This window comes from Parus major, chromosome 2, assembly GCF_001522545.3.
Source record: "Parus major isolate Abel chromosome 2, Parus_major1.1, whole genome shotgun sequence".
NCBI classification, from domain to species: Eukaryota; Metazoa; Chordata; class Aves; order Passeriformes; family Paridae; genus Parus; species Parus major.
The window spans coordinates 85338551-85364644 of record NC_031769.1 but is presented as its reverse complement, the minus strand read 5'-3'; the positions used below and the strand labels follow the sequence as shown (position 1 = coordinate 85364644).

The 26094-nt window shown below is 42.1% G+C and overlaps 2 long non-coding RNA genes across 10 annotated transcripts in view; one reads left to right on the top strand and one right to left on the bottom strand.

Moving 5' to 3' along the window:
- LOC107200029 overlaps positions 1 to 15330 on the top strand; it is a 35153-nt gene extending 19823 nt beyond the window's left edge. For all 3 annotated transcript variants that reach the window (XR_004496022.1, XR_004496024.1, XR_004496023.1), the window contains exons 6-7: positions 2485 to 2612; positions 14429 to 15330. This is a non-coding gene — a long non-coding RNA (uncharacterized LOC107200029). The remainder of the gene's footprint in view (positions 1 to 2484; positions 2613 to 14428) is intronic.
- Positions 1 to 26094, bottom strand: part of LOC107200028 — a 137892-nt gene that overhangs the window by 52892 nt on the left and 58906 nt on the right. For 5 of the 7 annotated variants that reach the window (XR_001519455.2, XR_004496017.1, XR_004496019.1 and 2 more), the window contains 2 exons: positions 18544 to 18716; positions 4154 to 13868 (listed from right to left, as the gene is read on the bottom strand). This is a non-coding gene — a long non-coding RNA (uncharacterized LOC107200028). The remainder of the gene's footprint in view (positions 1 to 4153; positions 13869 to 18543; positions 18717 to 26094) is intronic. The other 2 variants (XR_004496018.1, XR_004496021.1) reach the window with 2 other exon arrangements.

Genomic DNA, 26094 nt, shown 5'->3' with positions numbered 1-26094 from the left:
TGTTGAAGCTGGGATAGCATCAAGCCAGGTCGGTCCAGCCTGTGCGTTCACACACACACCACAAACGCAAACACACAACTCTGTCTCTGTGTGCATGCACATACACATCAAATGACAGCTTTTATTGGCCTTCACTATTTTTAGTAGTCTTTAAAGCCTTAGACAGGTTGCCATATCTTAGAAATACAGCTTTTAACACCAGCTGGTTTGAGTCTGCTAAGTGTTTTATCTAGCAGATTAGATTACACACCCCAGGGAAGAGAGTGACTTAACCACATTGTACAGCAGGTAAAGTGCTTTGGGGTCTGTGTTGTGTCATTAAGACCAATATGAGGAAGCAGCAAGACTTATCTTAATCTTGCTGATTGCCTCAATTAACACAATCCCTATAGTGTCCTCCTTGATATCTAATCCCTGCAGTTTCTTGTTCTGTATTTTGCTCTAACAATGTTATCAGATCATTGCTAAGGGTATAAAAGTACATATTAAGTAAGTGAAGATGTGGTAGTTATTTAGAGAAGCCACGTGCTTAATTAACAGGGAAATCAAGCAATGGACTATTAAGTATTTTGCATAAGGCAAGAAATGTACTAGATACGGGCTCTGAAAATAAAAATTAAAAAAAAAAAAAAATAAAGGAAAAAATGTACAGGAAAGAAGGGTAATTATAAGCAGAATTCAAAAGCTATGCCATTCATAACAACCTGTCTACTCCTGGAAATCACTTTCATCATTTGGAAATAACTCACACAGCAAAGCAAGCAGCAAAAAAAAGGGGGGTTGTCTTCCCACATCTCACACATCCAAGATGTAGTGAAATTATCTCTTACACTCATGGGACTTTTCCTTATTCCTGAGGGTAGCCTCTACTCCCAGAGCAGCCCTGAGTGCACTTCTCAGTCATGCAAAGACAAATAAACATGAGGATTCAGATCTAGGGAACTTGATGGAATGATAATCTATATCTTTCTAGCCAATTCTGCAAGTGATGCCTAGCATAAAAATTGCTGTGTTAAGGAAAAAAAAACAACCACCCTAGCTGAGAATAAAAGTCAGTTTGGGAGGCTGACAACCTTGAACTGGCAATGACTGCTGCTACCAGAAGCAATCCCGTGGCTGAAATTGCTTTCTGCTCTCTGATATGCCAGCTGATGCTCTGGATGGCTTTCAACTGGTGTCCCAGGGCCAGGACGCTGTGGTGAGTGAGCACCAAAATCACAGTGAGAGCACCTGTGGGCCCTTCCCTGGGGCAGCAGGAGGCAGGCAGCACTCCTCCTCTCTGCAGGACCCTGCATTGAAACCTCATCTTGAGGATTACATCACTACGAACACTTTTCCTCTAAAGGCTCAAAATGAGAGCATCCAGTTAAGAGATTTTCCTTCTTTTTCCTTTTATCCCCATGCCATCTTACCCACAGTGTGCAATATATAGGATCATGTTTGGGAGAAGAATGGTGGAGAGTGAAATGTTCATTTCAAACCCTGCATATTTAATCATGTCAATCCCTAAATATTTTATCTGGATCAATCTTTTATATCAGTCCATCACTCACTGGCTCACTGGGCAGCTGCCATGAAAGAGTGCAGCAGAGGCTCTGATGGTGAACAACTGCTGCAAAGTTTTTTCCTCCCTTCTTTTCTCTGCCAAAATTTTAAGCAATGTACACCTGTTTCTGAGCCAGGAAACCCACTCTGTCTTTTGTATTGCCTTTCCTAACCGAATACTTGACTGTATGTTACAGTGAGATGCCAGGGCAGCAACAAAAAGAAATATTCCTGGAAGAGCAATGGATCTCTACTAGTGTAAGAATACCCCATCCTTGCTGCTCACAATGCAAACACCCTATTTTCATTTCTGTAGCTTAAATGTAAATGGTCTAAGATAAGTCATTGTCAGACTCCTGTAAATATTGATGACTGCTCCAGGACCTGGTTTGTAACCATTTCTTTCTCTTCTGTCACAATCTGAGGGCGACATATTAGCAGAGATGTGGATGGAGCTTCTTGGAGGGAACAGAATAGCTTTGCTTAGTGGGTGACAGCAAAAGAAAAGAAGGAAGTTAGGGAGGAATATTTCCAGATGAATAATGAATTGTGCCAGGTTGGAGACTGGAGAATCTTAATTAGAAATCTGACATACCATTGGCCTCCCTCCTCTGTGCTCACTGCACTCAAAGGGATGCTTGGTACCAGCTGCACATCCCTGTGTTCCCTGCCCCTTGGTGACTGTAATGCCAGTGAGGGAGCCTGTTGTGACACCAGGTGAGATGCAGCCACCCAGGCTGGGGACAACACTACTGCTTCTCTCATGCAGATGAAAGGACAGAGATTGTGCCAGCAAAAATGATGGGAAAAGGTGACCCAGTGGCCACCCCACCTCCCTCCTGAGATTATCAGCAGGTCTGGTGAATTTTATTCAGTTTGTCTGTTGTGAATAGATCCTGACACTTCTTCTTTCTGCTTTTATTTTTTTCCTAATGACAGTTTCAATACTCCTGTCTGAGATGTCTTGGTGAAGTGCCTGAAGTTACAAAGGAGGGAGAGAGAACATCAATCTGCATCTGCTCTCTCCTGCAGAGAGTTGTCATCAGTCATCTTGTCTGGACTAGCAGGTGAGGGACAGTATGATCCAAAGGACAGCCCCAGAACAAGGAGGCAGGTGAGGTTCTCCCACACTGTGCTATGGGAAGGTCACATAGGCCTCAGTTTCTCTAACTCTAAAACGAGAAAAGCATTTATTGGTCCAATTTATTTCATGTCTTAGAGGGAAAGTACTCAGTAAGTGCTATGGCTTATTATTCTAATGTGACTGTAAAAATCATGATGTCTTTATTGCAAAATGATCTTTAAAACATGAAGCATTAGGATGGTGACTGAAATCATTAGTATCAAATTGTTCTGCTTTTGCCCTGTCACATTGATACTTCAAAGTAAAATTGTCCTGTGGGCGTTTGTAGGATTTTATGAGGATAACTTGTCTTTTCAAACCCTATTCAGGAGGGCAAAAAAGCCTCCAGATGTTTTCTTAATGAAAAAGGGCTAAGGTTTCTGCCTGCCTAATTCTGAAGCTGTCCTTTAATATCTAAATTCCAAACCTACTGACAATCAATGTGATGAACAATCAACAGGATGAAAATGAGTCTCCAATTGTTCAGAAGTGGTGCAGGCAAATGTCCCCACACCTTGGAACCATCAAGGGTGTTGAGCTCAGTGAGACATTGAAGGAGGGAATGCTGTGGTGTCCCATCCCTCCCCTTGCCTGCAGAAAGGGAGTGAAGGAGTCTCTGCTGTCTGGTGTGAGTGTCTGCTGGCAAGGACCACATTTTTCTGCTGCTTTGGGTTGTCTGACACCTAGTACAGGAAAGCCACACTCATGCCACAGCTCTCTTGGGTACAACCACTGTGCAGCTCCTGGGCTTGTAAAGTTCTCCAGAACTCCAGAACTCTCTGGAGAACTTGGTTCTCAAGAACTGCCCCATCTTCTCTGTCCCACAGGCTTTATTATCACCAGGTTAACAAGGGCTTGACTCCTTGTCCTGACCCTCCATCCTCTTTCAGGCTTAGCTGCATTGCAAAATCACATTTCCTCTTCTGACAGAAAGTCCAAAGGTGTTTCAGCCGTCTCAGTAAGTGCAGTCTGTTTTGTGGGGACACACCAGGAGCAGCCTTCCTCCAACAGCTTCACTGGAGCAACTTTTTCACTCTCCTTCCACTTGTCACTCCCAGATTTTCATTTCCTTGTATACACATTTTGTGGATCATGAACATGCTTGTGGCTGGCTATGATTGCCTGTTTTGACCCAATCCATAAGTACCAGGAGGGAAGCTTTCTTCACTTTTTTTTTTTATTATTTTTTTTTATTTTTTTCCCATGCTTAGCTATTTAGCAAAACCTGCTGGTGGCAAGTGTGTTTATTTGCTTTTTTCCTCCCTCTTTTTTTCCCTGCCAGTTCTCCCAAATGACCTTGGGATTTGCTAGGCAGTTTCCAAACAATTTTGATCAAATGAAAGAGGCTTCAAATGCTACAAATACAACAATGAATTAAATATGTCTGGAGTTGTTCCCTGGCACAGAACAATTCTTTCTTCCATGTCATTCAACTACTTTTTCTTAACACTGTGTATTTGGAATGGTCCTGGGCTTGACTCTTACCTCATGTCCAGGAATTGCTGGATGAGTGCTGGTCACCACAGGCCAAAATGGGGTAAGGGGTCACCACCGTCTTGTGCTTGTATACATGACAGTGTGTCCATAGCCACATCTTAGTTTTGTCACATGGACGAATCCAATGGATATGCCTGAAAATTGAGCAGAGATGAAAGCCGGACAGCAGAGAGCCAGCAACCTACACCAAGTCATCTCTTGACATTGGAGAGCCTGGACACAGGACACAGCCTCACAGCAGACTTGATTTCATCAGCTCAGGAATGAGTTGGTAGTGACTGTGAACAGAGATGCTCCAGGTCTGTGTGGATAGCCTGACCCAGGGCCATTTGCTTGTACAGCACTGCCAGTGACTGCTTCAAAAAATGTGTGGGAAGGTGCTGTTCCCAGGCCCTCATATCAAAAGTTTAACAAGGTCACTGGTTGTGTGCTGGCCAAAGGAGCCACCTCACCATCCCTTCTATCACACGGTCTCAGACCCTGGCCTAGATGGTGTGATAGAGGTCACAGAATGTGCTTTTCAGAAGTAATGATGCAGCTGGTCCCAATTTAAATGGAAAGAGCCTCTAATGGGCTGTAACCCCATCACCACCCAGAGTGGGAAGCGCCTGTGGTCTCCAAAAAGTTCAGCCCAAAGGAACGGCACAAAGCTGGCAGATGGATCCAGTTTTGAAGTCTGAATATAGAGGACATCCCACAGGCAAAGCTGGGGACCACAGCAAGTCACCAGCTACAGGGCAGGAAGAGACAGGTACTTCTGCCTCTAACTCTGCCTCGGGATTACACAAGTTTGTGTCTGGCTCTACAGTCAGATTTTCAAAGTCCACATGAGCAAAGTCAGGTTTTGAGAAGTTGCTTTCTGCAGGGTTTCAGAGAACCACCCCCTCCCCCTCCACCCTCCTCCCTTTTGCATAGGTCTATGATACACAGCAACATCTCTAAATTTAATGTCACAAGTGAAGTCCTGTGAAGGAAAGACCCATACTATGGCTGTGAAGCAGCTATTATGACTACTGCCTAGTTTTATGGCAAACAAGTCCATTAGCATTTAAATTGATTCTTAAATATTTTCGTAGAAATTCACAGTGATATAAGCCTTAAATCCAGGACTGGTAATATTGTGATTTTTATGTCTAATTTTAGATTTAGTTTTCAGTCCGATAGATTGCAATTATAAAGCCATGAAATTTCAGAGAGCTGCTTTAAAATGCACAGATTTGTGTTTTGCCTTTAACAAGTAAAAGAAAATAAGAAAAAAAGGAAGTAAGCACTATCCCATGTCCCCGTGCAAAACTGTTGCCAAATCCTGAAATTCTCAGACATAAACACTTCATACAGTCTAGTTACACAGGTTACAAATTTTAAAGACTAGAAGAAGTCTTTTAATCTGTGTAAAGGATACAAAATACAAACCCTTAGCACCTGGACAATCCTGTAAACTGAATGGCACAGATGTGTGTCAGTGAGTACCTGTATTTATGGAATCATAGAATCATTAGGGTTGGAAATGACCTTGAAGATCATTGAGTCCAACATTTGGCCAAACACCACCGTATCAACTAAAACACATTGTTCCAAACTTGGTATAAAATACAGGTGAAAAGGCTTGAATGGCCTCCATCCAGACTCTGAACACATCCAGCAGGGCTCAGCCGTCATGATGTTCTCCTTTTGACAGCACCTGCTCCACCAGTGGCCCTGTCTGGGGGGAAGCCGAAGATTACAGGAGGTAAATCACACTCAAAATATGCTGCTATTGATGCTGTGCAGACATAAGCAATAGTCTTTGCCTGTCTCAGCTGTGTACTTCAAGCCATTAGTTTCTCTTATAAATTTCTCCCCCCACTCTGGAACCGTTAAAAAAAATGTTTCATGTGGGTACAAAAAGGCAAAACTCAGCGTAAGCCAAACCTGTGTGGCTCTTCAGTGACCTCTGTGATTGGGAGCATGTTTTTGCTACATTTATTTGATCCTGGTAGTTAATGTCACTCCGTGTAAATCCTTAAGAGCTTTGTGATTTTGAGAGGTGGAATTTTCTCCAGATGTGGTTTCTATGGCTGAGAACTCTGCTGCCACTTAGGTCAGTCAAGACTGAAATGTGAGAATCTTCAGAGACTAACAAGGTAACAAAAGGACACTTAGCAATATTGCTCCTCGGCTTGAATCTGTATTTAATTAGCTTGAGGAAGATATAAAGGCTGCTTTTTCAGGTGTTAGTTGCTACACGACCCTGGGGAAAAAGAAAGAAACTATTGAAGGCAAGGAAGCTCTTGTGCTATTACAGCCACAGAAGGCTGACTTCACTCAGTCCTGCCCTGTTGACAAGTGCTGATAATGTTGTACATGAAACATCCTTTCTCAGGCTTCTTTGGGAGCTCTAACTTGGAAACCATTTTAGATGACGATGTACCACAACACTGACAATCCCACATCTTCCGTATTGCATTAAAAACAAAACAAAACAAGTTTGAAAAATATCCTGGTTGAGTATTACTGAAGACATCTGGTTTTGGTGTGAAAAATGCTAAGTCAAACTCTCCATGTGTTACTTACCCATGTAACAAGCATTGCTGCAGGGAATGTAAGGGTAGAGAGAAATTACTGTAACCAACTTTTATTTTACTGAGCTAAATCTTCAATACAAGGCGGGTGTTCCTCTTTATCAATACAAGTTTGACTATGAACTGAGTGTCAACAGTTCAGCAGAGTGCATTTCACTAAATCCTAAATTCACTTCCTTGCCAAGGACATGTATCTGTTGATTAAAACATCAGGCTACTTTCACTATGTTTGATAATGTATCGAAGGGGACACTGCATAGCAGAGACAGGTATATTTCCTCTCCCACACTTCTTTTACAAAACACACTGTACTTGTAAAAATCACAGTTAGAAACCTCAGAAAGTTATGTGAAGAAACAAGGTTAAATCAAAACCTTGCAATCAAATCATGTTGATATGATTTAAGCTGAATGTTACACCCAGGTGTTCCAGGAAATTCGATGCAATCTGTGACTCTGAACCTTTGAAAAGGATCTGATCCAAATGGGACTGTGAACCTTGCATCTTTGACTACCTATACCATTTATTATAAAATATAATCCATTTATTTCCATGAACCTAATCCAAACTCCAGTACAGTCAACAGAAACCACACCACTAACTTCAAAACCAAAACCTATCACATTACCCAAAAAAAGAAAAATAGCCAAACAAAACAAAACAAAAAAATCAAATGCATGATGGATTGTTCTGTCTCCACAGAGCACAAAGTGACTTCAGTTTTAATGCTCACGCTTCAGCTTTAACTCCCAAGCCTGTCTGTTTTGTGCATGTTGTGGAATGTCATATTTATTAAACCATTTTTCATAGGTGTGCCAGGGCAATAATGTAAAAACAAAACCAAGTTTAGGTTTATGCAAAACTGACACCACAATTCTGGTTCCATGCTCAGGGCTTCATGCAGACTAGTGCAGGGACCAAGAGGAGCGTTCCCTCCATGGTTTTAACCAGGGTCAGATTAGGCCCTTCACTTTGAGTATTCCATTGTCAAATAGTTCCTAAAATCAGACAGCTGAGGTCATTCAGTGCTAACTTTTCCCTCATCCAGAGATGTTTGACACTGGTTTAACAATGCTTCCTTCTCTCACAGGCCCATGAGAGGGCTGGGAAACAATTAAACATGTCAGAAGGAAAACCTGTGGAGGTGCTTGCACACCCCAAACTAAGATGAAGTAGTCTCCTTTCTAAATGTAGCCAGAATGATTTGACCATAAAAGAGCTGCTACTATCTACCTAAATGATCTTGCTAATATCTCTTTCTTTCAGTGACTGCATCCTTTTATATCTAGTATAGCTGGTGAACCAAACACATAAACCTTTTCTCCTGATAGCCCATTAGGTATGCTTTTGAGGTACAACCTCAGTAATTACTTCCTTCCAAAGTAATTGTATTTTAATTACACATTTAAGGCCAAATTCTTTCCTCATCTATCCCAACTAAAACTCTCTGAAACCTTATTAATTTTAATTAAGTAGGAGTTGATGCAAAATTTCTAAGTGCTCAATTTTGCATTAAAAGTTTCAAATTCATTTAAACATGGATTTAATTTCCACAAGCACTTCAATTGGTAATGTGCTCCTGCGTTTAGTCTTTCAGAGCAATAATATGAAATATATGAAACATAAAGTCCTTTCCAACAGGTGATATTAGGACATAGCTCACCTTTAAACATTTCCTCATTTATTGCAGCTACCTGAGGGATGTTTGCTACAGATTCTAACAGGACTTCTCTCTTATTAACTAATCCAAAGGGATGATCTGCAGCTGGAGATACGCTGTCCCTTTCTGAGAGGTGGGACAGAGTTTGTCATCAGCCAGTGCAGTGGACACAGAAAGACAGCCTGGGAATGAAGCAGGCAAACAGCCAGAAGGCATTTGGGTCACTGAGAGCTCAAAAAGCTGGTTTGAAATGTTCATGTGAGCAGGGAATTGATACATGGACTTGGCCATGACAGAGAGTGAGAAAACATGGAAATAAAACTTTTCACTGTCTCACTGAGCAAAAAGGACAAGAAGTGACCTGAGAGAGTCACTTATTATTTTTAAAATAATACTTGGAACAATTGAACCATCAAGAAAATTATTTGTAGACTTGACCTGGACAGAATAAGATTGTAGAGGGACTCAGTAATTGTGCTCAAAACCAAAAATAAAAAAATGAGGCAATTGAGCCTTATGTTTCAGATGTAAGATCTCTGACACTAGGCATATCTTTGGAGACATTATGGAGCCCTTAATTAAAAACAAGAGCTGCTAGTGGGATTCCAGAGTGCAAGTGAAATTATTGAGAGAAATGGATCCAGCCCTTGAGAGATCAGCCAGCATCACAAAGAGGTCACTGCTGAGCGCACAGACAAGTATAACACATGTTGCTGGGCCTCCAAAGCTCTCAGGTGAGGAGAGGGTAGGGCCCAGCAATGTCTCTAGAGTACAGCAAGCTGGGTATGCTGCACAGAATACCACGCAGAAGGGCTGCTTGCAAAACCTTTACAGCCCAGAAGGGAGCTCTGGCAATCACTACAACCTACTGCCCACAGTGGGAACTGTGGGATGTGCCTGTGCTGACTCCCAGCATTTCTCCTAAGCAGCCACCCAGTAGTTCCAGCAAAGGTCTGACATTCCTTACACAACGTACGCTGAACATGTGGGAGACAGGCTTGCCTGAGCAGAGCCATGGAGCATTATCCTCTGGCCAAGCATGACTGCCCACAGCAAACACTGTCAGACAGGGGAAAAAACAGTGAACAGACAGGGAGATAGCCCAGCAAAATCCCTGGGGAGAAAGAAATCAAACAGTATGGACAAGTCTGTTTGCTCTCAATAACAGGAACATGTACAGCCACCCCAGCTCATTGCCCCAGCTGCAGAGACCAGCTTCCTCAGAGCAGCTTTCTAGGCTTTTGGGAGCCCTAACTGCAAAGGGGTGAGGTTACAGGCTTTGATGTGGAACAAAACAGTGGTGAAAAGTGATCTGAGTCTGAATAATGGAAGAAGAGTCTGCCTAAGAAAAATTTCTGGGAGAGAAGTTAAAAAAAGCAGGAGACAGAGCTGGATGTGAGTAAGACAGAAGACATTACAGTCATGTTGGACATGACATGCTGCATAAAATAGTGTGTGAGAACAGGTCAGAAGCTTGGTGTGAGTTTCAGGGCTACATCTATAATTGCCAGTTGTGCACAAAGTCCCGTGACACAGAGGAAAGTGGGATCATAAGGATATCTGTCTGACCCTTCTGTGCCCTCTCCACTTGCAGTTCAAATGCAGAGAGAATGTGACACTCCTGGGCCCAGAGGGTCAGGGCAGCCTCTTACCAGCCTCTGCACCAGCTTCACATGGATCCTCAATGTCAAAATCTCTGCAGCTGTCATTTCTAAAGCATTATAGACACATACAGGGCACAGGAAGCCTGAGAGATTAGAGACTGAAGTTGGAGAAACCCCTGGAGATGTTTGTTGTGCATGGTGTCATTTTTTGTTATAACCCATGGCATCAGCCAGATGTTACAAACCCTGCAGTGTGAAAGAGCCCCAGCACCTGGTGCCACCCTCAAGTCCAAGAGGAGGTTACAAAGGCATTCAGCTTGTAAGCTCTTGAACAGACAGGAGACTGCTAGTCGAGACCTCCTATCTGAGACTGTACAGCACCTCCCAGACCAGATCACCACAGCCTCAAGAAATCATCTATTTCCCTCAGGAAGGAGCAGCCAGTTGCAGTCACAGCAGAAGGGAACAGCACCAGATGCTACTGGCAGAGCAAAGCCAAAACTGAAAGGTCTCCTAACATGAAACAGCAGAGCTGCAGATGTGTCAGGAGAGAACGGGACATCAGAACAGTGCAGGGTGACCCAGGGTGACTCTCCTGACTTAGGTGGCGGTGAACAATTAAATAGGTATGTTCAATCATTGCTTGTTTCATGTAAATGTATGCTGTTAGCATGTGTTGTTTTTGCAATGTAGGTATAAAGAAAAACAGGATGCTCTGGTACAAGACAACTGGACTTATCACTGTTACACATCTTACCTACTGACACTGCTGAAATCTGGTCCCTGCTGGGCACTCTGCCTGATGGCTGAGAAGTATATCTACAGCATCATCCACAGCTGTAATGCCTCTGAAAAGAGCTGTTTTCCAATAAGGAGCTTTTTTCATTTTTACAAGCAACGAAGGGCTTTTTAGCTCTTGCTCAGCATGTGTTACCTGACATGCCAGGCATTCCCAGCAGCCATGAGGAGAGTCAGGCAGTGAGGAACTGCTCTGTGTACTGAGCTGAACTTGCTTTCTCATTTTTCCAAGTCTTGGCAGACGGGTAAATATTTTAAAGGTACTTGTTTCTAAATACAACATGTAACTCGTTTTGCTGCAGTATATCCATCTAGTGTTCTGTGCTTGTGGGTACAAAGTTACCAGAACCAGTTAAAGTGACTGAGAATTAAAAAGCAAATACACGTTTTTCTATCAGAGACAGAATAGTTGAAGCTAAAAGATTTCAAGGAATTCTGCAGTTTTGAAGCTCGCTGTTCCTTGCCTGCTTAAATAAAAGGAAGAAGAGCTAAATGATTTCTGCATAAATGAAAATGCACAAACATAGGGAGAGAGACAAAAAGAAGGCTAACTGGAAGCCATTGCCCAAGCAAGTTACTTGATCTTGGCCAACAGAACCTGCAGTTTCAAGCCATTTAGGCACTTTGGAAAATTTGCTCTGGATATGAAACACACTCAGCTCCCGACAATTCTGTGCTGCAGCCAGCCCTGGGGAAAAAGAGGTCTGTCGGTGGCTGCAGCCAGCACTCTGGGCAGCTTCCAGTCCTCCTCTCCTGCCAACAGTAAATAAAAGCATAATGAAATAAAAACAGCTAATGCTAACGCCCAAAAGCTGATGTTGGAACGAGGAGCGTGAGAGCGGAGAGTCGCAAGCAGCCCAGCCTACTGCAAAGTACTTGCAGCCCGGACAGATCCCGAGCCAGGCTGATTTTCTGTGTATTCAGTAGCTCCGAGAGGGTTCTGTCTTCCATTAATTCATTCAGCCTTCACTCAGGCTGCACTACTGATCGATGTTTTCTACACAGGCAGCCACACTAAGGAAAAAGAGAATCAATATTCACTTTAGTCATGGCCTCTCCAGTCCTCAGCCATTCCCTTATGTGTCCTCGTGTTAACAGCCCCATGTAAGGGAAAGGAATGAGATCAGCAGCTGCCAGCAGGGCTCTGTGCCACAGAAATTTCCAAATAATGTTTTTGCTCTGTCTCTCAGGGACACATAATGCAGCTGATACTCCTGCCCCTTTATTACACCTTTTTCTGTGCATACAATTCATCTGGCAAATATACACCGAAGTAAATATAAGAAAAAAAAATAAAATTAAAATCTTACAAATGAGCTCAGAAAGCCAAATCAATGTGGTTTGCTGAAGCATTGTGCCATGCACATAGTGTTGGTATTTAGTAATATGCAGAAATTACAGGTGTGACTTACACCTTCTAAGATTTTATGTTAGTTTTTCCCTCTTCAAAATAAAATTCTCTGTGGAGGAAGCATGGCATGAAAGAACTAAGAATTGTGATGACAAGATGGTCAGTATTTTTGACATTTTTCATTCCATATTTTAATTTGACAGAACTAGATAAACACCTTTCCTAAAAGAATGAACCCAAATTGAATTCAGTTGAGTTACTGAGCAAAAGAATGAATTATTTTCTTAATTTCCCTTAGGAAAGAAAGGTCTCTGCATTACTTGTACTTGCCATCAAATTAAAATGGTGTAAAGAAGTACAAGTTACTCAGCAACGAAATGTTGTGGAATAAATGGGAGGCAAATGTTAAAAATCCTCCTCTGAGCAGCCAAGAAGAAAATTCCTTCATGATACATATAGGTGACATAATCTTGGGACAGCCTTTCTGTAGGTGTGGGCCTTCTTTGTATGTCCCTCAGGAGAAATCTGCACATCATTCCTCAAAATGGCTGTAGATTTATGCCTTTGTTTTCTTAGAAACATGAATCTTTGTCTATTCATTGATTTTCAGTCTAGAATTAAACTTTACAACCATGTTGTATGTCCATCCTTATAGGTTTGCCACAGACATTCAAGCTCTTTCCTTAAGTTCCTATTTTCTAGCTGAATTGAAGCATGACTTCTGCAATTAAGAAAAAAAAAATTAAAAAAAAAGCATTGATTTAGACACATCAGGTGTAGAAAACTGTCAGACAGAATCCGATTCCTGGTCTGAGTTGTCTCATGGTTTTCCTCATGTGGTTCATCAGTCCCTGGGCATCTGTGAATTCCCTCTAATGTGATCTTGAAATGTGATTGAGGAAATGAAGCTCTTGGTCTCTACATAGCAATTGACCTGTGTAAAATATCCTTGAAAACCTATATATCCATTGAAAGAAGTTGGAGAACCTATAAATTTAAAAAATTACTTACCTAGTATCTAAAACTGCCAGGACTAGATCCTTCAGAGAATGATGCAAGCAGTTTCACATTCTGCAGTTATAAAGTAATGTGTCAGAAGGGGATATTGTTCCTATCCCAAACTTTCATGAAGCTTGTTTATGTCTTGAAGCACAATTTTATTTCACTTACTTCTTGAGACAACTTTTATTCTGTGCTGTAAATCAGAGTGGCTTATTGGAAAACATTAGATTAGTGGTCAGTTTTCTAAACCCCAGCACAGTATCTGACATTCCTTTCTTCAGCATTATCTTTCAAAAGCTACTAATTCCAGCCCATAGTCATGCATAAGCTGAAAACATTACATAAATATATTGTATCATAGGTACAACAAAGTTATTGTACGTCAAAAGAAGTCAATATTTGCCCAGTTTTCATACTGATATCCCAGCCTTACTTACCTGGTGAGTCAAAGATGGGATGTGTCACGCTGGAAGCTGGCTCCACAGGCACTGGGGAGAAGCGGCTGAGCTGTGACACAGTTTCAAATTCACCTTGGTGGAATCGTAATCAGACATCTGTGTGGAGACCTCAACCACTTCCCTTCTCCTCCTTTGTCTGAGGTCCAGTCACTTTTGGTTTAGATCTTTGTACTGGCATGGTTTCACTGCTGGGTGCGGAACACCTCGTCATCCTCATGTCCTTAGTCCTGATGACATTATTAGGCGTGCTGGTGAGGCCCAGGCCCAGCCTTTGGAAGGGAAACAAAAATGAAAAGTAAAATAGATTTTGAAGTAGGAAGCACTTTTCCCATGTTGAAGAGTCACAACAGTTGCAAAATGAGAAGGCATATTTTTAGTGATTAGCTGCAGTTAATCCTAAGAATGCTTTAGGCTTTGTAATAAGTCAAACACAATATCCTCTCCTCCATGGAGAAGTGAGACGTGGGGTTTCAGAGTGGAAGAACAAAAGGATTACAGATGAGGTATTTGCAATAATTCCTCCACAGCGGCTATACATGCTACATAATATTTCCCTCTAAACCAGAAATCTGCTTTGAATAAAAGGAAGAAAATGACATTAGGAGAAAGAAGTCTCATCTACAAACTGCACGTAAATCAGAAGTTCATTAGGGGAGTATGCAGAGAAGCTTTTGGAATGTAATTTTGCTACCAACTGGTTTTCACAAGAGTGAAGTAAGGCTTTCAAAAGCATCATTGCTCTAAGTAATTCAAATTACCTACTCTACCTGATACTATCTCTTCCCACAGAGATTACAAAGCACTTAAATTTCTACCCACTTTGTTACAGAAATCCCCGAGGAAGATTTCAATCCATTTGCAAGCACTGCTGTGAGAAGAAAAGATACCACAAGTTTTCAAAATGACCTCCAGCACATCTAGAGTTAAAAGCTCCTTACAAGTATTGTCTCTGCATCATAAGGTTCTTTGTTCAGAAATTTATCACTGGGTCACACAAAAAAACACCACTCTGGACCAAAAGTCAGTCTACAAGAGTTCAGCTAAGAAACACTAATTCCTGGAGCTTTGACCCCTTCTTTTTTCTAGCACTGAAATAGAAAAGATTTTATGTGTTCTACTGTTTCCAGGCATGAGTATACTCCTATTACTCAGAAAACTACTGTAATTTTAAAACAAAAAATTGCCAGCTTATAGATGAGATTGCTGACAATGTTTGAAGCATCAGGTGATCTCTGTCATGCTGGTGGCCAGAGATGGCTCAGCTGTCATTCAGAAGCACACACACTCTCCTAGGACATCTCCTTGCTTTTATTTAGGCTAACCTCCCTCTAGCACCCACAGGGGTGTGTTATAGCATGGGTCACTAGGGAAGGTATCACTCAGTTTCTGTCCCTCCCCACAGCAAGCAACACCCACAGTTTGCAGTGGGGAAATGTGCTCTATACGGACACACAAGCACTGGAACAGCCCAGAGGGGAATCTAGGACTGTTGCTGTGTTTTATTCTGACTTGCCATGGAGCTGCACCAGACTCTACTGCTTGCAGAGTTTTCCAGCAAGGCCACTCCTCAGGGGAGCTGAAAGGGCATTGGATTGGGGCAGGTGAGAGCTGGCCCAGCTTCATTCAAAACCATTTCTAGCAAGGGTTTTGTACTGACATACAAGGGGTTCACTGCGCTCTGCTTTGAGTGCTGAAGTTAAATTAAAAAAAAAATTAAGTCCAAATTAAAAAAAAAAAAAAATTGAAAAAGAAGATGCAGATGAGGAAGACTGTGTGGAATAAGAAGGCCCAAAGAATGAAACTTCCCGTAAGTGCTACTGCCTGCTGTGCTTTAAAACACACTGGTGAAAATTCAGGATTCTGTGAACCAGGAGAGCTTTGCCTTCAGCTTTGCTGTACCTGTGCTTCCAGGTAAGATCACTACTTTGCTATCTTTACAGGTCCTGCAGCTTGACATGCTTGCACATTTCCTGCAGGTCACAGCAGCTGCATGAGGAACACCTGCCATCCTGAACAGAGCAGGAGGGAAGGGGCAGCAAGGAAGTTGCCAGGAAATGGTCTAGTGGAAGGTGTCCTACCCATAGAATCAGATGATGTCTCTGGGTGTTGGAATCAGATAATCTTTAAGGTCCCTCCCAACCCAAGCCATTCTGCCATTCTATAAAAATACACCATTGTGGTAAAGTGGGAAAATGTATTATTGTGTCTGGCTGCTTCCTATCATAGCTGCACCTGCCTGCATGAATACACAGCTAAATCAAAGCTAACTATGCAATTGACCCACAGCAGACCAGCAGAAAAGTGACATAATCAGGGTGTCCTGGTGGCTGACAGTCATCTGAGAGAGTAACTTGCTCACCAGCTTCTCTGGGGCTGGCACATAACGGAGTCTCTCAGCCCAAAACATGGCCTTTAGAAAGACCTGAAGCTTCTGAAAATGGCTGTGTTGTCTCACTAACTGAGGGAATCACAGAGCTAGAAGGGCAAACACACAAATGCCTTAAGATACAGCATCCATAAAAAAAAAAGAAAAAAGAAAAAAGAAAACGAAAAAGAAAAAGAAAAAGAAAAAGTAGAAAAAGAAAAAGAAAAAGAAAAAAAAAGAAAAAGAAAAAGAAAAAGAAAAAGAAAAAGAAAAAGAAAAAGAAAAAGAAAAAGAAAAAGAAAAAGAAAGAGATCAAAACAATTTTAGTGTTCTTCCAGCACTGCCTCTTGCATTTACTCCAGCACACTATATTTGGTATGGCTGTTTCTGTAGGAGAGCTACTCTCTGACAAGTCCTCATGTAGAAGCAGCAAACCTCCAGGGAGTTTAAGGCAGCTTTTATTTAGACCCACGCTTTGTTATGATACCAAGTTTAGCCTCAGTCGTGCTGCTTACTGAAATCCCAGTGTCTGTGGCTGCTCACAAGCTAAGGGTCCACATTTGTTGGGTTTCACTGATTTCACGGCATCACTGCCCATGCAAAACTCTGCTCCTGTCAATTCAGATCTTTGACTGTAGCTCAGATGTCTGGCGATGGAGAGAGGGTGGTGGCAAAGACAGCATGCAACATACACTGATGGGGACAGGAACATTGTGTAGTTGTCAGCACAAAGAAAAGGAGGCTCATCTTGCAGCAGCAATATTTGGGACAGAAGGCTGGAAGATCAATTTAACTTCTTTGATGTGTCATATCTTGCTAGTAAAGGCTTAAATGCTATTTCTGTCTGCCACATTGATTTTCATTATTGCAGATCCTCTTCCTGAGGTAAAGAATTTCTCTCAGAGAAGTTTCCTAAACTTGTTTAGCTTGCAGTGATGTTATGTTTTAAATTACAACACAAATACCTGCACACATATATGTACCAGCTCATATTATGTGTAAGAAATCTGTGTATGGTACTGTGTAATTTTAGATTTACATGACAGCAGCATTTAAATTATGTATTTTCTTCAAAAAAAGAAAAAAGAAAACAGATCATAACTCATCCAACTTGCAAGTACAACACCCTGTCCCATTGCTCCTCTTCCATTAATCTGGAGATTGGGAGGCATTAAGTGACGCAAGACCTTTGAATCTGCCCCCTCAGAAACTCTGACAGCTCAGAACATCGTACGTTCTCTGTTATTGTTCCAAAATATCAGCTTGCACAATCCAAAATTATTTAAGAAATACTGATTTAATCATATACTCCTCCACATTTTTGTGACTGTCATCACTACTGTGAGTGTTAATATGCCGAGTGGGACAATGGTGGTGTTTTGCTGCTTTAAAGAAAAATTGTTTCGTCATAAATTCCAGGAATGGTTTCTTTCTGCTGTTTTTGCTATTTCATGTAACAAATAATCTTTGCAATAGGAGAATTTGGCTCATCATGCAGATTTGTGTACTTTATAAGTGGAAAATAATAGCAGACAGTCTTCCCCCTGTGGCAGTGCTTTATTCCAGTCAAGGTTGATAAAATATTTCTTGAAGAGAAATGCACAAATCAGCCTACATGGGAAACCTGATGATGGTGATGATGATGATGATGACTGCATGTTTGGGGGGTGACAGTCTGGTGTAGTGGAGTTCCTTCCCTGTAGCACTTGGGATTTAGCTGGTGGGGCTTGATAGGAGACCAATGGAAGTTCTTAAGGCTGAAATGAAAACCATGCATGGTGTCACTGCTGGAAGAGCTGTTTGGAGGAGCCTGAATGTTCCCAGAATAGTACAGCTTCTCTAACATAGCTACAAGCAACACATCAAGCTCCAAAGAGATTCTTTTTTTAGGCTCGGATCTAAGGAGGAGGGAGGGGGGAAGACAAACACTAGAAGGCTGACAATGACAAGCAGGCATTCATTTGAAGGAAAGTAATACATCTACTAAACTCTTAAAGACTAACAGCATAAAGCCTTGGCAATCCCATCACTTTCCCCAAATATAATTATGTCAGAATTTTAGTGTTGTTAGAAAAAAAGAAACAGCACAATGTTTAAGTCTAAAACATAGCATTTTGCTGCATAATAATAATAATAATAATAATAATAATAATAATAAATACAATTGTGTCTGGAAATAAGGAACTTTTTTTGCCTTTTTGTCTGGGCTCAGATGTTGCAGTTGTTTCTGCATAATCGTATACATCAGCCATGTGGTAGCACATGGACGCCCTGGCAGTGTAAAAAAGCCACTGGATTTTGCAGTAATTGCATTGTAACTTTAAGAAATGTCCTGTACATTTAGCATCCCACAGCTTACTTATTTTTTTGTATAGTCACAGGATTTAATGTCCCTGGGCTACACTTTTGAATGGATCATTTGGGTGTTTATGGTTTTCACTTCTCCTTGAAGAGCTCACCTTCCTGAGCACTCTGATGAATGCAGTTCAGCATGTCTCAGCTCTTCCATGGGAAGAAAGGAAAGATGTTGTTGTTAGACCAAGACATTTCGTTTTCATGAGCATCAGGTACTTTCTTACCCTCTAGACAGCTTGGTTCTCTGGCTTACAGCTCTGGGTTTCCCTGCTGTCTTGGTCGTGTGCAGAAAATACAATCCAATTACTTCTTCCATGTGGAGAAGATGCAGAGAGTCAGCAGTGATAGATAGATCCCTGCAGTGCAGAAAGACCCATCCTCTGCAAAATAATGAACCCTGTAGCAAAAGAAAAAGGAGAAATAAAGGAAAAAATGCTTGGAAAAACACAGCTTACAACTGAAGACCCCACGACCCTGAGTGAACTGAAGTTGAAAGTTCATGTAGTTTTGAATCATTGCTCGAGGCCCTCTTCAGAGTCAAAGGGATCTCAGTTCATACACTGGTTATACATTTAATCCTGCTTTAGCAGCTGCAATCAAGTCAAAAGTTTTTACTGTTTGGGAGGGTTTTGAGTGAAAGCTAATACCGCGTGTGGTGAGAGAAAGCTTTCTTCAATTCCACAGACCTGAAATAATCAGTACCACAGTGTGAGCTCCACTTCATTCAGATGCAGTGTAGGCCGAAACTTCTTTCCTAGTCCTCGATATTCTTCACAGAGAAGCGAGCCTGAACATTTCTGAAGCAAACACTGGCATTATCAATCAAAGCAGCACCTGAGCAAGTGATCTGATTTTAAAAGTGATGAAATGGAAACTCTTGGTGCTTTTTCACCTCTGAACATCAGACAGTATGCTCATAGCTTTCTCTGGAGGCATTTGATATTAGCCACTGTTTTGCAATTTTCCCTCTCTTCTGATGTGTTATAAATGTGGGAGTAAAAACCTAGATACCACTATTGTTTGCAATAAGAAGCAGTAAATAGCCTCTCATCACTCCTTCACCAAGATCACATTAATTATAAATACAGGTAATGGGGTGTCTTTGATGTAATTGCATTCATTATTAGGATTTCTTTGCCTACTGTGGAAATCATTATATTTGGGGATCCTCTTAATGGAAGCAGTTCCATTTGGATATGTATAAAATTGTTGATCCTGCAAAACAATGTCTGACTATATATTTTTGAACTTCTTCCTCCTCCCCAAACCAAATTTTGTCAGTTACGTTTGTGAAATAGAAAAAAAAATATCATTCATTGTGTGGCAGAACACAGCTTGGAAAACCTTCCCAATGCTCTTAGCTCAACTTGTACATATGGTGATGTTCACTTTCTCTGCTTACCCAGAAGCCTGAACAGATACTATAAATTCAAGGACCCGCTCCACATTGCAGGAGCTAATTCACAAGCAGCAGCACACACTATGCCTTCAGCAAAGCCTGGGCTGGGTGATGGCAGCCTTGCCCCCACAGAGGAGCATCTGCAGAGAGTTTTAGAGAAATCAGAAAGTGGCAGAAGAAAAAGACTCTGCAACTGTAGCCACCTCTTCCCAGGTGACCTGCACATCAAACTTTTTGTTTTATTTTTCCTGGAGAGGCTGGCAAATGCATTTGAAACACATACAGGGATATTTTTCAGCCAGTTTAAGCCATGGAGGGGAAGTTTTGTGGGCTACAGAACAGGTAAATCCAGTTTCAAAAACCTTTACCCTCTTTTTGTAGTCTGATGCCTAATGATGGTGAGTTTATTAGCTTTTCCATAAGGCTAATAAGCATAAGCTTATTAGGCATAAGCATCTGTTTCCATCCATGATGGACAAACTGAATTGCCTCCAAGACTGCTGACGTTCTCCTCTTAAAAGTCATTGGCAGCAGCTGAGCAGAATCAAACTATGGTGTGGTGTTTGTGGAAAGAACAACCCACCACATACACATTCTTGCCCAGACAAGTTGCATTGCATAGATCTCATTTCTATAGAAATTCAGACTCTAAAAATATTTTAAATTTTCTCTCTTTATTCTATGTATTTCATTCAGCTGTGCTTCAATCATTCTCTGCCAGCCTTTCTTGCTCTTGTGAGGCTGGAGAAGTCATAAATATGGCAGGTCCCTTTGAGTGTTAATGCTGGATGCTGTCCATGACTGCTGAGCTGCAATATGTGAGCCAGCGATACCACAAAGAGAGAGTTTATATTCCTTCCCTATTACATCTTTTTAGTGTGTAAATCCACAGAGCAGAAGAAATTTATAGCGAAGTGAGTGGTCATGGGGAAAGTAATCTCCATATAAAGCAGCGGCAGATACCTCTTTCTGTCTGGGACTCCTTCTATTGGGAAGTTTCCCGCCAGGCTGAATGAAACCTTCAGCCACTGCTGTTCTTTTTTTGTGCCTCAGTTTTGTGCCTCAGTGACAGGGGCGTCACTGACATTGTTTATCCATTATTCATTTAGCAATGCCTCTGGGAAGCAACTTAATGTCATGTATTTTTCACTTACATGAATTGCAATAAACTGGTTTCTTCTTCAAGCCTGCCTGCACTGGGGAAATTTTCTAAGTTGTTTTACAGCCAGCATAGCTGAAAGTGTTTGGAGGCTGCAGCAAGGGCCTGGTAATAGACAGCATGAGGTAAGTGATAGTTTTTTACCAATGTGGCTTCAGACTGTGGCACTAGCTACACTTACTAAAACACAAACTATTAAGACAACATAACCCAGAAATATTTTGGCTTTGTTGAAATACACGTTATCTGTCTCTCTTGGACTGAAAATGCTTCTATTCCACAAACTGCTCATTCTCCCTTGAAAGGACTGGCTTTCAGTGGGAGATTTGAGTTTTTCTTTGCTTTCTTTAAAGCAGGGTATTTTAAGTCAATATATCACTAACAAGCCCAGATGAGATTTCAGTGCAGCCTTTACTGTCAGAATCAAAACTACATGAAGTACTGCATTTTGAGGCAGTGATATGTGTGCAGTCAAGAGGAGGTAGATTCTGATCTGGCCGGTGAAATGCTCCCAGTCAAATCCCATCACGTGTGGGCCTCTACACAACCAACACATTTATAACTAATGTTATACACTACTATACAATACTAATAAAACCAAGGGGTTGGAAAGAGAAAACTCTGGCTCTAGTAGGAATGATGTGAATAAATCACAGCTGAAAACATGGAGCAGAGAAGTTTGGTGGATACCCAAGGGATCGAGACAGTAGATCCTTTGTTGAAGGAAGGCAGCTGAGGAGAAAGAGGGGATGCTACACAGAAAGGAACACTCATGTCTGTCCTCAAGACCTCCTGGTCTCGACATGAGCAGTATATGGGTCATTGAATATGGGGGATTAAAAATTATCCTGTAGTTGCAAAGATACTTTTTCTGAAGAGGTGAAATTTGCTGAATTTCAGCTGGAGTCAGATGCACATGCTTCACTCCTTTAGACAGCCTCCAAAAATAGTAGAAGCAGGGTGGGTTATTAAAGCATGAGTCCAAGTTCTTGTGTGAAAAAACTTCCCTTGGCATGAGAGGCATTTCTACCTCAGGATAAGGATGGCCAGGTTTGGGTAGTGGAGACCATGCCCACGGGGCCACAATCAGTCAGAAGTTCTCTGCCTGTCCTGGGAGCAGCAGAAGACCCTGCTTTTCCCGCAGCTGCTGTATCCCCCCCACGTACTGGGCTTCTGGCATGAGAAGACAAGGGCTGTGCTTTGCAATGTGTCAGGAATGAGGACAATGTGTCAGGGAAGAGGAGAAGGAAGGCAGGAAAAACTAGTTGCCTCTTAGCCTTTACCAAGCCATTTTCCTCCCTAGAACTGATCCAGGGCTCCCTGTGAAATCAGAAAGCATGTGGTCTTACAAAGAGGCACTAGGACCATCCCAAAGGAGGGAGAGAGCCTCTTCCAAAGCAGAAATCATCTGTATTTCTCTTTGGTGCTCCCATACCTTCTCAGATTGGCTAAGCTCTCATCTTAGGCTACCCCTGGAGTGGGTTTGGCTTCCAAGGTTCCCATAGCTTTGGAGGACAGTAAAAGGCAACTGGAACTGTTCACTCTGCAAAGGGGCTGTTGGTCACTTTTCCCTTTCCATTTTCATTCCAGGGCCAGGCATGAAGAAGGTTCAGTAGTCTGTTGGCAAGGGTGCAAACCCGGGTTTAAATTAGCTCATGAGGACCTCTATGTGCACTGAGAGGAACCAGCTTGTTCACACCTCCATGTCTTCTACTTGACCAGGAAAATGCCTGATTCCCAAGCTGGACTTTCTGCCTGGCCAAGTGTCCCAACACTGGACCCTGTGTTGTGACCTGTCTGCTGTGGAATGCCCCTGGAAAGAAGTGCCTATCTCTCTTCTTTGCTCCCCTGTCCCACAGCCAAAGCAGCCTTACACCTCAGGGTCAATGCTCAACATTAGGGTACCATGCACAGGTCCCCCTTGAGCTTTGCACTGAGTGCAAAGAACACCTCAGGGCACACAGCACTTTTCCATCATTCCAGAATTAGTTTCTCTGCAAAACAGCTTTGCACTTGCAGACATTTGAGGGTGTCATGTCCCTCCTTTTTCTTGCCTCCAAGAAGCTAAGATTCTCACATAAAATTCAAATGAAGATGATTTTGGTGGGATACTCAGTAAAAAAGCTTGTTGGATGGTGAGACAACAAATCGTTTCCATCTCTGAGAAAGAACTGTATGTGGTCCTTAGTGCTACACTGCCCAGATTGCCTGCTATCTAATGAACCCTTATCTTGCCTCTACCAAACATTTGACTATAATCAAGGCTTTACACATTTACTTTAGCCTAGTCTTACTTCAGCTGACAGGGTGAGGTTAATAGTTCTCTTGAGGCATTCCTGGTGGCTCTCCAGGTTGCTAAATCATCCTCCATGCAGATCCTCTCAGAATTGGTGGCTTAAACACAACTTCTATGCCCTCCCTCAGTTGGATTACAGGATGGGGGCCAAGGGGTTACTCTGACCACCATGACAAAGGCAGCAGGTCCCTCTCATCCTTGCACAGGTTCAGGTTTGCAGTGAGTTCAGTTCTCCCTATAAAGCGCTGAAGCTTATGGGCAGCACAATACGGATCATGAACTGTCAAAAACTTCCCTACATTTTCTCCATGGCAGACAGATGTGTAGGTGGGTTTTTTTTGGTCTCAGAAGCCTGCAGCTTGATGATTCACCAGCACAAGCTTTGATGACTCCTACCCTCCAGTGCTGTTTCCTGCTCTACACTGGCTGCCCAGCTGGCAAGCTGAGGGGAAAGCTGCAAAGAGAGGGTATGTGAACCAAAGGAGTCTTGCAATGAACAGAGAAGGCTGTGACTGGTGTGTCATCCACTTTTAATGTGACCAGGTGTCCCCTTGGAGAGTGTGTCTCCCATGTATACTGCATGCTAATCAAATGTACATTCCTGTGGCACACAGAAATACAGAAGAGTGAAACCCTTTTGAGGCTCTGCTGGAAGCTGCTTGTCAGTGTCTTCCCATCCTGGCCACAGGGATTGTAGTCCCAGGTGAAATGAAAGTCCCAGGAAGAATGAAAGGTTTTTCCCAGCATCTGGCCTGTGCCAGCTTCCTGCTGTGTGCTAACTGAAGGTACAACTCCAGCCATGGCCCTGTGAGAAAGGGGTAGCAGGTGATCCTGTGATCCTGCTCTGCCACAAGCAGACATCCATCCAGGCAAAGCAGGGAACGGCAGCAGCACACCAGGGTCTGCCCCCTCAAAAAAGGGCAGGTCCTGCTCAGAGGGAAGGTAGGCTGCGATTTGCTGCAAGTGGGAACTTGAAGCACCCATATTATATCTACAAAGTACCCACATAATAATTATGGATAACATCAGCTATGGACTGCTGAGGAAGAAACAGCAACATTCCTTCCCACAAATGCAAGGTTAATACTTTTTATCCAATTTATTTGCTATGCTTAATTTACATTCTTTTTCATGTGGCTGTGAAAATAGTCATGTAAGTGTGAATTATTTAAATACCTGTATTTCTTTTCATTCTTCCCCTTTCAGTGAAATTTTTGGTGGCAGGCAAGCTTCTGATGGACAATTTTTGTACACATCTCTGGGATTTTTTTTATCTGTTATAAATTATTTCATAGCCAGATATTGCCTTAATTGTTTACATACCAACTGGGGACAGATAATGTGTAGCCTAGGCTTTATTTAGCAACTTAAACTAAAATGTTGCTGAGTGGCTGGTAGACAAAACATTACATTGTAAGGTTGTTTTGGTTTTCTCCCTTGTCCTATAATATTTTACTTTGATTAAAGCTGTACTGAGGTAAAATTGCACATCTCACGCAAAAAGCAATTTACCTCAGCTCTTATTGAAGTTAACCATACTTATTTGTCCTAGCATAATGTATTTTTCCAGCTGCATTCTAACTGCAGTGCTTTATCATATGAACCAAGCTAGATTTAATCAAATTCAGTTTGTGTTGTGAATTTTAAGACATTTGTTCAATTAGCTGGAATAAAAGCAAAACATTTGGAAGAAAGATTAAAGTTGAAAAATGCTATTGCTAAGCTGGGTATCCAGTGCTCCTTCTGCACCTTTCTCATCCCAAGATACTTCTCATGCTTGAAAAGGCTTCCCAATCTTTTTTTTTACCCTGTTCCTCAGACTGCTGGTGATGCTCAGAGGATAGGGAAGATAAGAGTTATTTTATCAGGTTTCAACAACCAAGGGTAAGACCTGATGGTTTTTCCTCCTGTTGTGTCTGTCATGAGATTTTTCTGGGCTCTGATGGATTGGGACCACATTCAAGCTGGGGGCTTTCTTAATGTTTTGGAGTCTGCCGGGAAGCCACAGTGCTGCTACCCAGTTCCTCTCTAGTCTTTCCAGTACCCCTCAACTGCTTTCCTGTTACTCTCCTGGTTGCCACCTGGTGGAAAAGTTGCCATCACTCACTCGTGTTGGCCCTTCAGACCTGGGTGTGCAGCTCAGGAAGACCAGCACAGGAGCTGAAGGACATCGGGGAGAAAGATCAGACTCTAACACACCTTTCCAGCAAACAAATTACTTTCTCCTCTCACCTCTCAGTTGCTTCCCCTAAAATGGCTGGTTTGTACACAGACAAGGTATTTTAGGCCATCAGAATGTTTTTACTGTGTTGTCCTGCCAATGAAATACAACATACATTAATTATTATCATATTACTTTTATCAAGAGATGTTTTATGCTTGTTGTTACTTTGTCTTATTTTCCTTATCTGGGAATTCTTACCTAATTTGGCTTAGGCTCTCCAGCCTGAGTGATTTGAAAAGACCATGGTAAAAAAATTGCAAGAAATAAAAATGTCTTAGTGAAGTCCGAGTCCACTTTCTCAACTGAGAAGTGCAGTGTTTTTATATTTTGAGACAGTTTCTCAGACAGCCAGACAAGGTGACATTAAACAAATCACACTAATTACAACACAATTTATGTAGAGAGATTTTACTGGCCTGCTAATGCTTGGCAGGAGCTGTCAAGTACTAATGTTTCAAAAAAGAGCATTTCCAGCATTCACTTTTTTTGGTGCTTAGGGAAATGATGGAGTCTGTTGACGTCCCTTGTTTGTGCCAAGGGAAGCAGAGCCCAGCCCAAGTGCAGAGGCAGGGAGAGCACAGAGTTCAGGCCATGTCTTTCAGAGTTACACAGATTCTGCTGTGGCCCCAGGCAGATCATTCCTGAATGCACCCCATGCCAAACAAAATCAGCAAGAATTTCTGTGATCCCTGGAGGC